This window comes from Fukomys damarensis, unplaced genomic scaffold (genome assembly GCF_012274545.1).
Source record: "Fukomys damarensis isolate Sample0158 unplaced genomic scaffold, DMR_v1.0_HiC HiC_scaffold_12, whole genome shotgun sequence".
Taxonomy (NCBI): Eukaryota; Metazoa; Chordata; class Mammalia; order Rodentia; family Bathyergidae; genus Fukomys; species Fukomys damarensis.
Genome location: NW_022900924.1, coordinates 4,701,265 through 4,718,814, shown reverse-complemented (window position 1 = coordinate 4,718,814; position 17,550 = coordinate 4,701,265). Strand labels below are relative to the sequence as shown.

The window sequence follows — 17,550 nt, the reverse complement described above, 5'->3', positions numbered from 1 at the left end:
ATCCTAATTTCAGAAATTTCAGAAATTTTTTTCTAGTATTTTAACATAAGCTTACTTTACTATTACAGCTGAATTTAAAAATGTAAGCATACAACTAGGATTTACTAGAGTTAAAGAGTAACGTGTTTATTTCACTTAAAGTCTTAAAAATACTTTTGGCAGTTGTCACATTAATGTCCTATTGTTAAGAAAAAATTCATTAAAAAAGAGCATGAAAAAACAGACCCAAAACTTTAAGATTTTATTTACAAAGCTTTTTTGTTGTACAGAAAGTAAAAATGCTGTTACAGTCTCAGTGTAACTGGTAGCCACAGATGGTTGACTCACCAATCACAGCTATCCAGGCTAAAGCAAGAGTCTTACACAAAAACCTAACAACGCTTACAATTTTGTTGGGGGCCAAGTCTCCAAGCTTGGTGGTGGATTACCAAGAGGGACTAAATGGAGGAAGGTGGAATGTCACAGGAACTATTCTTTGGCTCTTTGGGTGGGTGGCTGTCCTGGGGTTTGTATCACAGCTGCCTTTTTTTTTCTTAAACAGTTACCAAATCCATGAGCAGTCCAACCAATACTGAACAGTTCTGTTTTTGCAGGTTATTTGGCATATTAATCATCTTCTCCTTCATCATCTGTTTCTCTCTCCCTTTTTTTTCACCTTTTCCACTTTCTTCCTCCTCTTCATCCTTCTCTTCATCCTCATCCTCCTCATCTTCATCAATTTCTCCATCATGTCCAAATTCTTCTTCTTCACTGACTTCATCTTCATCTTCGTCTCCTTCTACGTCTTCATCTTCATCCTCTTCTTCATCAAACTCTTCTTCCTCACCATCCTCATCTTCTTCATCCTCCTCATCTTCTCCTTCTTCATCCTCCTCTTCATCTACACCATCCACCTCTGCATCTGAGTCTGGGGCTTCTCAGTCCTCTCTGTCATAGCCATCCAGGTAGCTTAGTTGGGGCAAGAGCTTGAAGACACTCTCTCGGTAGTCATTCAGGTTGGTGACCTCACAATTAAGTAGATCCAGGCTTTTCAGGCAATCCAATTTTTTCAAAGGTTCCGGGGTGCTGATATCTTTCAGTTAATTTCCACTGAAGTTTAAATGTGTGAGAAATTTCAGAAATTGTAATGGGGAACTTCAATAACCTACTGTCACAAATGGATCAACAAGACAAAAAGTTCACCAAAGAATTATCAGAGTTGAACCAAATCTTTGAACAAATGAATTTAATGGACATGTATAGAATGTTCTACCCAACAACAGATATTCTTCTCAGCAGCACACAGGACTTTCTCCAGAATAGATCACATACTAGCTGTTATGGCTTATGTCTAGCTGTCCCCACAAAGCATCATGCAGTCATATGTGTGGCTTTTCAGAGGTGGCTGGATCTATACTGTGTGATGCTGGGATCAAGGGTGTGTGATTACTTAGTCCGCTGATTGGTTTGGCACAGTTCTGGGCATGGATAATGAGAAAGCCCACTGGAATGTGAGTGCTATCCACCCTATGGGCACGTGGCCTGGATAGACTATAAGGGGCAGAAAGAAGGCTGCTGTCATCACTTGCTGCTTTACTACTTTGCTGTTTTCTGGCTTGCTACCTTTTGCCTGCTGCAAACTTTCCCTTCTACCATGCCACCATGTCTTGGAGCCTACCAACTATGAACTGAAATCACTACAAACTGTAAGCCGAAATAAACCTTTCCTCCTTTAACTTAGGGTGTTAGATATTTTGTCTCAGTAATTAAAAAAGTAACTAAGACACTAGCCTATAGAGCATGCTTAAGTAAACACAAAGGAAGCAAAATGATCCCATGTATATCAGCATGGTCATAATGCAATAAAACTACAAGTCAACAGCAAAAGACACCACAGGAACTATGCAAACACATGGAAATCAAATAATACCTCTTGGATAAGCAATGGGTCACAGATGAAATTAAAGAAAAAAATAGGCTGTTCCTACAATGAAATGATAATGTCAGTATGACATCCTGGAACCTATGGGACACAATAAAAGCAGCTCTAAGAGGGAAGTTTATAGTGGTGAATTGACACATCAGGAAAACAGAGTAAATGGAGATAAATAATCTAATGATGTACCTCAAGGTCCTAGAAAGATGAACAATCCAAACCCAAAGCTAGTATGAGGAAGGAAGATATGAAAATCAGAGTGGAAATCAATGCAATGAAGACCAAGAAAAGAATCAATGAATTAAAAAGCTGATTCTTTGAAAGATTAAAGAGGCAAACACTTAGCAACTCATAAAAATAAGGAAAGAAAAGACTCAACTCCATGAAATTATAAATTAAAAAAGTGAAATCACTATGGATTCTACAGAAATCTAGAAGATCATAGGTAATTACTTTGAGAACATGTATTCTAATAAAATGAAAAATTCAGAAGTAATAGAGAGATTCTTAGTTATATACAAACTACCAAAGCTGAATCATGAAGATATAAAAATACTAAATAATCCAATATCAATCATTGAAATTGAAGAAGAAAAACAAAACAAAACAACAACAACAAAACACAACTTTGCCAACTAAGAAAAGCCCAGGTCCTAATGGATTAACTGCTGAATTTTACAAGAGCGTTAAAGAAGATCTAATGTCAATACTCCTCAAACTCTTTAATGAAATTGAAAAGGAAATAGTAATTTCAAAGTCATTCCTAGAAGCAAGCATTATCCTGATACTAAAACCATTAAAAGGACCCACCCCCCAAAAGGGTGTGGTATAGACCAATCTCTTTAATGAACTTAGATCCAAAAATCCTCAGTAAGAAACTGGCAAACAGAATGCAGCAAATAAAAAATTATACAGCATGACCAAGTAGGATTCATTCCAGGGATGCAGGGATAGTTCAACATATGCAAATCAGTAAATGTAATACACTATATTAAGAGAGCCAAGGACAAAAACCACCTGATCATTTCAATAAATGCCAAAAAAGCATTTGACAAAATCCAACATCCAATCATAATAAAAACCCTGAAGAAAATTAGAATAGAAGGCCTTTATCTCAATCTAATAAACCATATATTCTAAACCTACCATCGATTTCATACTAAATGAGAAAAGCTGAAAACTTTCACTCAAAAATAAGGGAACAAGACAAGGATGCCCATTGTCACTATTTCTTTTTTTTTTTTTTTTTTTTTTTCTTTTTGGTACCAGGGATTGAACTTGGGTCCTTGTGCTTGCAAGGTGGCTACGAACTGCTGAGCTAAATCCCCAGCCTGTCACTACTCTTGTTCAATATAGTTCTTGAAACATTAGCTGAAGCAATTAAACAAGAGAAAGAAATAAAAGAGATATAGATAGGAAAGGATGACGTTAAATTATCACGATTTGCTGATGACATGATCCTCTACATGGAAGACCCCAAAAACTCTACCAAAAGATTCCTAGAATTAATAGCCAAATTTGGCAGCATAGCAGAATACAAAGTTAATACTCAAAAAATCAATAGCACTGCTCTACACCAACAACAAACTCAACGAGAGAGAAATTAGGGAAACAAGACCATTCATAGTAGCACTAAAAAAAAGAAAATATTTAGGAATTAACGTAACCAAGGAAATAAAAGACCTCTACAATGAAAACTATGGTACTCCAAAAAAAGAGCTCAAAGAAGGCATCAGAAAAATGGAAAGGTATCACCTGTTCCTGTTTAGTCAGAACCAAGATGGTGAAAATGGTTATACTTCTAAAACTGTTATACAGATTTAACACAATCCCAATAAGAATATCATGGTATTCCTCAAGGGCCTAGAGAAAGCTATCCTAAAATTCATATGGACCCAGAAGAGACCTAGAATAGCAAAAGCAATTCTGGGCAACAAGGGTAAGGGAGGGAGCATCACGATCCCAGAACTCAAGTTTTTATGGTAGTAGTTTTGAAAAACATGGCCACAAATTCTTTGATACTACTCACTTCAAGAGATGAAATTTAGGGCTGGGCATCTAGCTCAATGTTTCTGCCACCTACCTTGCAAGCTCAGGGATCCGCGTTTGATCCCCAGTACCAAAAAACAAAAAACAAAAAACAAAAAACAAAACAAAACAAATCAGAGATGAAGTTTAAATCCACTTTCCTTTAGTGTGAGCTAGACTTTGTGATCTTTTTTTTTTCTTTTGAGACCATGTAGTCAGGCTGTCCTCAAACTCATGCTGTAGCCCCCAGCTGCCTCGAACTCTTGGTGATCCTCATGCCTCAGCTCCTGGAGTGCTGAGATCACAGGCATGCGCTACCACACCCGGCTCTAGTGGTCTTCTTTTAATGAGTAGAATAGTGCAGAAGTGACTGTATGTGACTGTCTCCAAGGTCCTACAAAGGTATCATAGCTTCCCTCTTGATTGTCATTAAGAGGAGTGGAAGTTTCCATTTCTCTTTATTGGAGGGTTTGCTTTGGAGGAAGCCAGCTGTCATGCAGGAGTCTGACTCTCTTAGGACTTCCATGCCAACATGAAGTCAGACTTCTGCATGACAGCTGGCTTTCTCCAAAGCCAGGTGTGGTAGCACAGAAAGGCAGCATCATACAAAAAGGTGCTCAACCTGCTTCTGCCTAGTCAACTGCCCCCAGCCCAAGTGTCAGACATGGAAGCAAAGAAGCCATCTGGGACATTTCCATCCCAGGAGACATTGCAGAAGCTGAAGGTCCAGATATATGGCCCAAGTTCATCTGTCCCAGCCATCTTCACCCATCCTAGGCACTCTAGCCAATGCATTAGATATCTAAACAGAGAGCTGGGTGTGGTGGTACTTGCCTGTAATCCCAGCACTTGGAAGGCTGAGGCAGGAGGATTGCTGTGAGTTCGAGACCAGCCTGAGCTACACAGTGAGTTCCAGGTCAGTCTCAACTACATAGTGAGATTCTGTCTCAACCCCCACCCCACAAAAAAGATATGTAAACATAGATGAACCTCTCTGAGCCTCAGTCCTAACACACAAAATCGTAATTAAATGTTATAGTTTGCATCTACCAGGACACCATGTGTTAAAGGCTTAGTCCTCTTGCTATTTGGGAGGTGGTGGAATCTTTTAAGAAGTGGGGCCTACCAGAAAGTCTTAGGACATTGGGGGATGTGCTGTAAAAGGGGCTAATGAAACTCTGTTTCCATTCCTGGACATAAAGTGAATCACCACCATGTTCTCCCACGTGTTGAAATGCATGCCACAGGTGCAAAACAAAAGGGTAATCTCAGTCATGGACTGAAATCCCCCAAACTGTAAGCCAAAACAAACCGTTTTCTCTTTTGAAGTTGATTATCACAAGTATTTATTTTATAGTAACACAAAGCCAACTAACAGAATATATAAAATGGTGGTGTTGGGCCAGGGATTTAGCTCAGTGGTTCAGCTGCCTGCCTCAGGAGTACAAGGTCCTGAGTTTGATCCCCGGTACCAAAAAACAAACAAACAAATAACAAACAAAATGGTGGTGTTTTATGCTAAGTTTTAGGATGGTTTGTGAGGTGCTGTGATGATTAGTTAAGCTTATTTGCTAACTTGACTGGGTTAAGAGACCACTGGAAAGGTGACTGGATCATGGGGGAGCTGTGCTCACCAGTGGGTTAATCCACTGATGTTGCTAACCGAATGTGCTGGACCATTTGGAGGTGGGTTACTGGGGGTCTGTCTTTGGAGGATATAGAGCTCTTGCTGGCTCTTCCCTGTGCTCTGGTTCCTGGCTGCCATAAAGTGAGCAGCTCTGCTCCACAGTGCCCTTCCACCATGTTTATGCCTTGGAGCCAGCTGATGCTGGAAGAAACTTCTGAAACTCAGTAAACAACTAGAATACGAACACAGTTTTAAAATGTTTAACTCAAGAATCCTTTAAAAAAAGACTTTGATGCCAGGCATAGTGGTGCAGTACTTGGAAGGCTGAGGCAGGCTTGCCACAAGCATAGCCTGGGCTCCATAGCTCAAGGACAGCCTGAGCTACAAAGTGAGACCCTATCTCAAAAAGAAAAAAAAGTAATATCTTTACATTGTGTTACTTTCAAGTATACAAGTATTGTTCAGGGTGAGGCCTTTGTCTTGCCTTTCTCTGATTTCAGTACCTAGCATAGTGCTTGGTCTCCAGTGGCTTGATGAAAATTTACTGAATAAATGGCTTTTGTCTTCCCTCTCTGTCCTCTTTTTTCGTTCACATTTAAAAGAAAACCAAACCCTGAAAGTTCTGGAATGATGCTCCAAGAGTTGAACGCCCACTGCCCTGGAAGCCAGGGGAGAATAAGGTCTCATGGATCGTGGGCAGGCTAGGTCTCAGGCAGAGAGGCATTGGCTTTCCCTAAATCCAAATCTCTCTGAACATCTTCCTTGATTGAGATGAGGATATGGCTTTAAAAAAAAGGGCACTTTGATAATAGTTCCAAGGTTAATAGCCTTCGGCCTTGGAAATACAGCAGCTAAGCTACTGAAGAATTTGGAAAGCGAAGAATCTCTGGGTGCCAACAGGTTATCTGGCCTTGGGCATGTCCTCCCCTCTCTGGCTCAGATTTCTCTTTATGAGTCTCTTTAGCCAAAGGCCAGTCAGGTTAAAACCTGAGGTCATCAAAAGTGGGATCTGGCAGTGCCCCCAAATGCCAGGAACAAATACCATCCCTCTGATTCCTCAAATTCCTTAGAAAATTTGGGCTGACAGTATGGAAAGTGCAAATCATAAAACAGTCCATATAAGGCATTCTGCGTCTGTAACTTTAGCTAGCCTACATTTGCAATGTAGTACCTGTGGTTATTTGTGGGGACAGGAAGAAATTATTAACTTTAATTTTCTTTTTGGCATGCTTCCGAAATTTCTACAATGAATGTCTATTGCTTGCAAGGCAGGTGGTGGTCCCACTGAGCTAAATCCCTGGCCCAACATCTATTACCTTTAATGATCAAAAATTAAAATATTTTTAAAAGCAGTCAGTTTAGCACATGCCCTTTGTCACGCTTGGTAAGCATACAACTTGTTTCTAGATAGAAGTTAAAAGAGAGAAATCATACAGCCTTGTAGGTGGAGACTGTGGGGCTATTTACTAGTTGCCTATTGCTATGTAACAAATTACCACAAATATAGTGGCTCAAAATAGCACATATTTATTACTTCACAGTTTCCGTGGGTTGGGAGAACAGGCATGGTTTAGCTGACTCTTCTTCTCAGAAATTCATAAGGCTGCATTAAGGTGTTGGCAAGGCTGCATTCTCATCTGGAGGTATGCATGGAACTACAGTTGAATATATCCCCCAAAGTCCATGCGTTACAAACTTAATCAGCGAAGTCATGCATTAATGATAACTGGAGGTGGCTTTTGGAAGGTAATTGGGAATAGATAAGATTATGAAAGTGGGCCCCCCAATGCATTAATAGTTTTGTAAGAGGAAGAGAGACCTGAGATAGTGTACTTGTCCTATCTTGCTATATGATGTCCTCTGCTACATTATGCAGAAAGAAGGCTCTTGCCAGATGCCAAGCAGATGCTGCCATTTTCTTGTACTTCCCAGCATCAGATCTGTAAGAGATCAATTTCTTTTCCTTATGAACTATCCAGTTGCAGGTATTTTGTTAGAACACTGGAAAATGGACAAAGACTGGCGGGGAAGAATCCACTTCAGTGTTCACTCAGTTTTGAGGTAGAATTCAACTCTGCAGTCGTAGGATAAAGGGCACTTCCTTCTTGCTGTCACTTGGTTAGAAGCCTCTCTCAGCTCCAGAGGTCATCTGGGTTCTTTCACATTCAGGCTTTTCCAACATGGCTACTTTCTTCAACAAACTAGCAAGGAGATCTTCTAGCACAAGTGTGCTAGCAAGATGGTCTTATATAATGTGCTGTACTCAGATGAGGACAATCTATCACCTTTGCCAGACACGGTTGGTTGAAACAAATTCCAAAGTCCTATCTCAGGGGGAAGTCTCACTTAAGGGAAAGGGATTACAGAAATGTATTGTGATGGACTGAATATTTGGGTCCTTCCAATGATCCTGTTGAAGCTCTAAATCGCTGTGTGACTGTATTTGAAGATAGGGTGGAAATAAATTTAAACAAGGTCATAAGGGTGGAGCTCTCATCCAGTAAGATTAGTGAACTTGTAAGAGGATACACCAGAGAACTATCTTTTGTTTTGTTTTGTTTTTGTTGAGACAGGGTCTCACTGTGTAGGAAGGCTGGCCTTGAACTATGGAGCCAGGCCGGCCTCGAAAATGCAGTGATCCTCCTGCCTCAACCAAACAGGTGCTGGGATTAGAGGCATGTGCCACCACACCTGGTTGAGAATTACCTTTTGTTTCCATTTACATATACCGAGAAAGGGCCACAGGAGGATATATTGAAATGCTAGTCACTCATAAGCCAAGAAAAGGTAGTCACCGGAAACCAAAGTAGCTGGTCACCTTGATCTCAGACTTCCAAGCTCTGGAACTGTGGGAAGTTCATTTCTGTTGTTGAACTCATTCAGTGTGTGGTACTATGTTAGGGAAATGTGAGAAAAGGCAGGCGTGAACACCAGAAGGTACAGATCACTGGAGACAAGCAGGGGAAAGAGTGTTAGGGCCTGTGTACCTCAGTTAATATCGCGAAGTTTTGCCTGGAGTTTCAGATAGGAATTCCAGAAGCTTCTTGGTAAGATGTGGAATATTCAACTATTCAGATTCTTCAGAGGTTTTCATTCTGTAGGCCAGTGTGGAGTCAAGAAAGTTTTAAATGAACTCTCCCACTACAACAATGGAGGAAAGTGGCTCACCTTTGAGGAATACAGGACTAAATTAAACAGCTTGCAACCCTTACCCTGCCACTTCCTAGTAACTCCTTCTTCTAGGCACAGTTTCTTTACGACATAACATGTCAAGTTATTAAAATAGAAAGCACTCTCTGGCGTCAATTTCTTTCTCCAGGTCAGCCCCAGCAAAAGGAAGCCAATATTGCTGCTTTATACGCCATCCCCATTCCCTTAGCATTTGATGTTTCAGAGCCATGGAAAAGTCTGAAACATGAAGGGGATAGGATTTAAAGGCTGTCTGAACATAGAGGAAATCTGGACCTTGCATGTACTTAATGGCTAGAGAATGTGAGGGTCTAGGTGTAGATTTGTCAATTGTGGGACTGAAAGGCCCACTGTCCCTGGAGACGGAAAAGTAGTTCTGGCCATGGTATCCAGTAGCAAATGCAGCATTCTCTACAAACCCTCACAGAAAATGCCTCAGTTTTTTGGCGTCGCAGAATCATGGGTGGAAAGTTGGGAATGGATGAGTGTGAGCAAGTTGACTCAAGGTAGGGTTAAATAACCTACAGAAATAAAGGTGGGAGAATTTCTTACATGAGGGCTAGTTTGTAAAATTCATACCAGAAACATGTAAAATGAGATGATGCATGGAAATTACAAAGCACAGTGCCTGAAACATACTAAGGGTTTGATAAATAAAAGCCACTATTCTATTACAAAAATTCCTAGCTTGAGCAGATAGAATGCCTCTGTTTTTATTTGTCCATCATTACGTGTTTACTGTCCCCTAGGCTGACAGAGATCCTTGGTTTAGAGGATGAGGCGCATTGGTTTTCCTCCTCTGGAGTGCTCTGAGTATTAACTGAGATAATGGCAGAGCTAACCTCTTCTCAGTTCCAATAAATGATAGTCACTATCATATATTAAAATTATGATACTAATTGCTGGCCCAAACTGCAAGACTGAGCATCATGAGTGAGGTTTTAGGCTGTTGACCAAAGGGTATTTGAGCAAAACATACCATCAGGGCCCATTCCTAGGCATGCATAGTCATATAGGGCTCTATACTTAGAAGGGTCTCACATTTGGTTTTGTAAGACCTAAAGTCTCACTTCCACTCCACGGAGCGTGAACAGCCGAAAGGCCTCCACGATGCTGGGCCCTAACACCCAACGAGGTTCCGGGAACATGACAGAGAACCGAGAAACCCAGGAAGGAACACACCAGCCTAGATGGTAAAAGACCTTTATTAGTCTGGCCAGACGGCACTCCCGGAGCCAGGTGGCTCAGAGAGGCAACTGCTCAGGGGCTGAGGTACTTTTTATAAGGTTTTTCTAAACAAAGAGTCAGGGAATTCACAGAACAAGACTGCAAACACATTGCTTATCTTATGCAGGAAATGTTCTAGGGTCACCTTTTGTCAAACCATTTGCCCCTGGGCGGGCTGTTAACCAAGGTAGCAATTAGCATATGAAGAAGCACAGTCTGGCCTATTAGCATGGAGTCACTTTAGCCTATTCAAATCTTACAGTTTAATGCTTTGCTGTAACCATCTTTAAATTAAATTTTGAACAAAGGACCTTGCATGTCATTTTCACCAGGCCCCACATTCTAGATATGTGTACCACTTTTTGACCCCAGTTCTTATAGCATGTGCAATTTCCAGACTTCCTGAAGCCATTTTTATCTTGTAGTCTTGATAGCTCCTGAGTGGCCTTCCTCCACAGGAAATTTCACCAGACAGGGGCAAAAGAAAGTGGATACTGTAGGATCAGAGAAAGGAGAATGAGCCAGGGCCAGGGGGAGGATGTGAGGATCCCCTCAGTGTAGACCTAGCATCCACAGATAAGTGATTTTTTTTTTCTTTCGTTTCTTTTTTTTTATTTTGCGTGGTACCAGGGATTGAACTCTGGACCTTGGGCTTGAGAGGCAGGAGGCAGAACCACTGAGCCAAATCCCTAGCCCCACCCACAGCTATGTGAAAGGAAGTGGTTTCCTGTAAGGTCCATGTGAGGGCCACATGGAAGCTTGACTAGAGTTTTCTAAGTGGAAAAAAAAGATGATGGAATGAGAGGCAAGGGAGGAAGAAAGCAAACAGGTTTTGTCTCTCCTTCTCAGACTGTTAAGTCCTAAGGACAAACACAGAATGTGACGGAAGAGTAGTCAATTATCATAAAACATGTCCACATAGGCGTGACAAGGCCTGGGAGGCTGTTGGGAAAAAAAACTTTTAGACCAGGATTCTTTGCCTTAAAAAGAGGAAACTGGAAGATGTATCTAGGCAATCTCAACACAGCCTGAGCCCTCATTCCTTTTTTGGGTGCCCTAGACACGAAGAAACAGCAATCCACTTGGCAAGGAGCTAATAACAACTTGGGTATCAATTTGCTTCTCAGTGGAAGCCAAGGATGCCTGCGATTATAGACTGAAAAGGTTTTTAGGCGTTTTTCACATTCGTTTTTCATCACTTTAAATTTCCCATAGTTTAGACATAACAGAGCAGCCCAGTGTGGTTGGGGTTTGCTTTGTGCCAGGAAGGGATAGAGAGGCCATGTGACACTACCAATTTCTCTGTGAGAATTACAAGTTCTGTGCCTCTCCTATTACAAGCTACCTTTCATCAAGACCCTGTCCTGGGCCTGACCCTGTGGCTGGCTGGTTTTCTGGGGTGACTTAGACCAGTGGTGGTAGCAGAAGCAGTGTGTGTTATATATGCATATGAGCTTCTCTGTGTTGCCCTGGACTCTGAATTTATGCTTGCCTCACCCTGTGCTTTCCAAGATTGAGGTATAACTTAAATGGTCACAGTGGAAAATCATACAATGCACACCAAATACACTCCAGTATAACTGTGCTAGTCACAAGGTAACAAAATATACTTTAAAATGCTTGATTCATAGTATACTCCAGATCTGAGTTCTGACGATGAGATGCAAACCCAAGTGTTTTGAAGACTGTCGATGCTTTTTGAGCATGTTAGTACTTGAGGCTCGAGTGAAATCTGAGCTCAACAGTGCTCTCAACTCCCCCTCTCCATGGGAGACCTACACTGTTTACATTTCCTGAGTCTTATGCTACCTAAAACAATTTTTGGACTTGAATTTCTTCTCTGGCCAAACCACCTTTCCCTAACTCTGAACAGTCCTGTCATCTTGAACTTGAGAAATTAGAACTTCCGTTCACAGAGACTAAGTGCTGATCAAGCAAGTGTGATTCTGGTTTCTGTTTCACTTCTGTTGACACAGGACAATGGTTAAGGATTAGTCCAGGCTTCCCCGAGGCCCTTATTGTTTACCACTTGATTACATCACTGATCTGACTTTAACCTATTTCCCCCACCCAATGACTATCTCTGATTTCAGCTGTTTTCTCTAAGACCGAGACCTGATGAGTCAGGATGGCAACCTGGCATAAAGCTGTAGGGTTTTCTAGGATATTCTAGTAATTCAGAATTATAGTTGAATGGAAAAATACCTTTTATTCTTGCTGGTGTAAAGAATCAGGATCCTGTGATTTATTTTTTATTCTTTGGTACCAGGGATCAAACTCAGGTCCTTGCGCTTGCGAGACAGGCAGCAGCACCAATGAGCTAAATCCCCAGCCCAGGATTCTGTGATTTGAATAAACCTATAGTGTTTTTTTGTTGAGGATGCTGGGCCTTGATCTAATGTATTCAGAGAAATGAGGAGTCATTCATCCACTTAAGTGTGCATGAGTTCCTAGGACTGGCTGCCTGATACCGATGAAGGACATATTTCTATCATTGAGACTTGGCCCTACTTAATCCGGGCTTCTTACCCCACTTGCTAAGGTGCCAGCTGGCATGGATGGCATCCAAGAGCCTCAGCCCACAAGAGAAATAGAATGTGGTATTTCACTGCCGTGAGAATTCCCAAGGAATTGATTTTCCTTATAAAAGAGATTATATGTGATACTTTGTGCTTGTCATTGCAACTGAGGCCAAGGTTAAAAATTTGATGGCAAAGATGGGCCAGGGGTTTGGCTCAGTGGTTCCCCTGCCTGCCTCACAAGCACAAGGGTCTGAGTTTGATTCCCGGTACCAAAAAAAAGATGGCAAGGAAATGGCAGGCTATCTTCCTGGTATTGACTGTCACATTAACATTACTAGTAACTGTCATTTTGTGAGGGCTTTATGTGTTCCAGGCACAGTGCTTAACACTGTGTTCATCATCCTACTACTGGGACTTAATCCAGTTTTGAGGTAGGCACTGTTGCTCTGCTTTTTATGAATAAAGAAACAGGCTCAGAGAAGTTAAGTAGCTTGCCAACACTATTAGCTGGCAAGAACTTGCTTAGCTCATTGTAACTGGAATCAACAGGTTCTAAATTTCTGCCCCATAAATTGATCTCTAGTGTTTCCGAAACACCTACTGTATCAGATGCTGCTAATGTCAAAAACAGGCATGGCTGAGTCAGAATCCATTTCATGAAGAGAAGACACTCAAATGGAATAAGCAACAAATGGATCTATTGGTTTGCAAAGATATCTCTGGTTAGTTTAACTTCAGGGATGATGGGATCTAGGGGGCTACAATGTCTTTGGGAAACTATTTCAGTGCTTTACATAGGGATCATTCCCAGTCATGCAATCTCCCTGGGGTGACATGATGGCTGACTAGGTTTGCAACTTTTTAGCTCCAAATTCAGTGGATTAAACACAAAAGGAAATGTCCTCCTCTACCCATAGGGATTAGCTCTATTTATGTCTTGGCTTAGATCATACACTCATTATCAGATTATGCTGGCCAAGGGGTTGCAGTGCTCTTAAATTGAGTCTGAATTTTATGTTCATCCTTGGAGCCATGGGTAGTAAACATATGAAAAGAGAGGAGAAAAGAGACAGAAACCTAGAGAGAAACTGATAGGCCCTTATCAAAAGAAGTAGGGATGGATGTTGGGCAGATGTCCAGACCAGTGGGGCTCTGGGAGTATAGAGGAAAGCCATCTAGATAAATCAAGGGACTAACATTAATTTGTGATGGGAGATATATGCTTGTTCATTACTCTACCAGTAATCCAACTAGGGCACGGCTCTCGTCAGCGAGTTGAACTAAGGGGAGGTTGATTCAATAGTATAAAATTAGAACAAATGGAGTAAGATGTTCCTAAGAAGTATCACTATCAAATTATTTGTGAGATTAGGTTCAGTTGTGAAAGTGAGAAAACTTCAAACACTAATGATAAAGAGGATAAAGATGTATTTATCTTGAAAATGAAGTCCAGAGGTAAACAGTTCAGGCCTGGCATGGTGGATTCACATGCATCAGGAACTTGGGCCTTTCTGACATGTTGCTCCATCATCATTCGTGCACAAGTCCTTCTTCATGGTCCAACAGTGACATCCTCAAATTCCAACCAACAAGTCCACATTCTAGCTACCAGGATGAAGTAAGGAGCAGAAGATGGGCACACTCCTTTTAAAGGGCAAATCCCCAAAGCTGCTCATATCTCTTCAGCTAAAATCTAACCAGTAGGTATGATGGTTCACTTTGGGTGTCAGCTGGACCAGATTAAGGAATACCTAGAAATCCAATAAAGCATTATTATTTATTTTTGGTATCAGGGATTAAACTCGGGACCTTGGACTTGTGAGGCAGGCAGCACAACCATTGAGCTAAATCCCCAGCCCTAAAGCATTATTTTTGAGTGTGTTTGTAGGGTATTTCCAGAGATTAGTATGTGAGTCAGAGTGGATTAGGTGGGGAAGATCCACCCTTGAAGTGGGTGGACACAATCCAATGGGCTGGAGGCGGGATAGAAAAAAATAGAGGAAAGGCAACTTGGTCTTTCTGAATCTGAAGCTGGGATATACTCTCTTGTTCTGTCCTTTGGCATCAGCACTGTAGGCTCCCCAGCCTTTCTACTCACAAGATTTAACATTAGCAGCTCCCTGGGTTCTCAAGGGAACCATGTGCTCAGCATTCCAGCGCCCTTATCCTGTAGATGGCCAGCTGTGTCTTTTCAGTCTCAGTAATTACATGGAACAATTCTTCAAACCATCATATGCTTGTATCTTAACACACAAAAGGCTTGCAAGCTTGTGCATTATTGTCTTTGTCTTGCTGAAGAACTCAAATAGTTTACACCTGTCTGCCAAAGAGGCTGGGAAATTGTAGTTTATCAGCTACAAAGAGACAATGACAGAATGTAACACTTAATGGTCTGCCCTTTCACTGTTGCAGGAAGTGGTCTTCAAAGGTTGAGGACCAGTAACCTAGAATCTAAACATTTTCAAAAGGTAATTCTGAATACAAAAGACTTCAGTATTACCCTTTTTTGATCACAGTTCTTCTATTAGCATATGCAATTTAATTGCTTTTGAAATTAAATTATTTCCCCTGAAAATTGGTAAAATTTTCTTTTGGAAAATAAAATAGAAAAGCAAGCATATGCTTTCCACAACCAGGTGGTACAATGCAGTATGTTTCTCTAGACACAATTTCAAAATTACTGATGTGTCCTTTTCCTTTTCTTTCATGTTCATTTAGAAACATTTGAAGGTATGTGTTATCATGATAAAAAAAAATCTTTCTTTTTGCTTACAAAATATGTCATAGGGCTGGGGATTTAGCTCAGTGGCACTGCAACTGCCTCACAAGCACGAGGTCTTGAGTTTGATCCCCAGTACAAAAATAAATAAATAAATAAAAAAGTCACAGACATATTACAAGTTAACAGCTGGAGAGCCAACTCATTCTGGGTTTGTTTTTGCTTTTTTGAGACAGGGTCTCACTATGTAGCTCAGTCTAGCTTTCAGCTCTGCATGTACCAGCCTGGCCCAAGCTGGTCTCAAACTTACAGTGATCCTCCTGCCTCAGCCTCTCAAGTCCTGGATTATAGGCTTGCCCTACCACATCTGGTTCCAACTCATTCATTTTAACCGCTTGCATTATTTCTGAGTACAGCTATTCTATAGCGGACATACCATTCCTTTTTAGTGTACTTTCCAATTATTTCCACTTTCCTGCTCCCACAGTCCATGTTATAGGAAACTTCTTGTATTGTTTTTAAATCTTGGTACTTTCAGAATTATGAGGTAATTTTCAAAGTAGGACTGCTGGGTTACAAAGTGTATTTTTCAAATTTTAATTGATATTACCGAATTATCTTCTAAAAGACTGAAACAATCCACATTCCTAGTGAGAAAAAGTTTTCATTCATCTTAATTTTTGCCAGCAGTGTAATTGTTATTTTAAATTTTGTAAATGCTACCTTGATGTTGTTATGATTTACATTTCACTGATCACTTTGATCCTGTTACATGCTTATGGTATGCAGTAATGATTCAAAGCATATACTGAGTCAGATCACTTGAGTTTAAGTCACAGCTCTATCACCCACTGTGTGACAGGAGCATGTTACTTTATCCCTCTGACCCTGATTTATTAGCTGAAAAGAAGATATATTACCCACAGCACAGGGTAAACTGTGAGGACTAAATGAGGTACAACTTATAAAGTGCCTGAAACAGTGCCTAGAACAAATCAAGCATTGAAAAATTTGGCAATTATGAGCCACATAACGTTTCAATTGTAATGTTGCATATAACATAAAGCATTCAGCCTAGCGACAACACTGAAGACATCTTAAATTCAAGTAGCAGTCTTAATGAGGTTCACACACCACCAAATTTCCTAACATTTCTTAGGATGTATCTTTGTCTTTAGGTGGTGTATGACTATTACTAGTGGTAAACCTTTTCTGTGTATTAGGGATAGTAATTCTAAACATGTCACTTGCATCAAAAACATTTTCCCAGTTTATCACATCTTTCAGAGATTTGTCTCATAGACAAATATCTAATTCTCTTTAGGGCTTCTGGGTTCTCTGTTTATGATGATCTCTCAAGATAAAAGCCTCCTAAATATTCTTCCTAATTTTCATTTTAACATTTAAATCTGTAGTATTACTAGGATTTATTTTTGTATATACTGTAGAGTAGGGATTTGACTGCCCTCTAGACTTTACTATAGCTCTCTGTATTAATTAAATGCACCAGATTTAATTTAGAAGAAAATTTCATGGTAAGAGATATGGAAGAAAATAAGTAAGGTTGTTGATAATTACCAGTGAGCTTCAATTTTTAAAAAAGAAATTTCCTTCTCAATTTTTTTTAAATATTGAAAATCCATTTTTAAATGAAATATAGTAAATTCAAACATCCAGAGTTGAGCTGTTACTGAAGTAGCAAAGATGAGGCTTGAGGAGTAAGACAGTAAGAACTCTGAAACCAGAAAAAGTTTAGATTTTATTCTGAAACAATGGAAGAACTGTTAAAAGGTTTTAAGCAACAACTTTGTGTGCCAAAGACTATTCTAACTGCTCTGTAGAAAACAGGTTGTACTAGGACAGTAGAGGTAATGAGATAATTTGAAAAATATCATATAGTCCTAGCAACAGCTAACGTTCCCTCGGACAAGCATGATTAAAGACAATTTTGAGATATATGTAAATGATTTAGAATTGAATGACTAATAGTAAAATCTGTGACGAGAGAAAGGAAATGTAAAGACTATGTATTATGTTTTGGTTTGAGAAACAAGGTGGAGAGAAAAGGAATCCAAAGAGCAGATCTTAAGGGAATAAAAATGACTGGATCAGTGTTTATTCATATGTCAGATATAAAGTAGAGCCTGTTGTATTTCTGCAAAAAGTTACAGGACTAAAGATGATACCTACCCATTTTTTTTCCAGTCAAGGACTTTTAGCTAATGGAGCAACTCAAACTTTCATTTTTATTTGAAGGTAGGGATTTTCCAAGTCTTCTGAATCCCCCCAAGATATCAATATTTTGTAAGCCAGTATCTCTTCC

General features: G+C 40.3%; 1 pseudogene; it reads right to left on the bottom strand.

The window, feature by feature from the left end:
• Positions 1-533: 533 nt before the first annotated feature.
• Positions 534-15,719, bottom strand: LOC104848295 (annotated as a pseudogene).
• Positions 15,720-17,550: the final 1,831 nt, after the last annotated feature.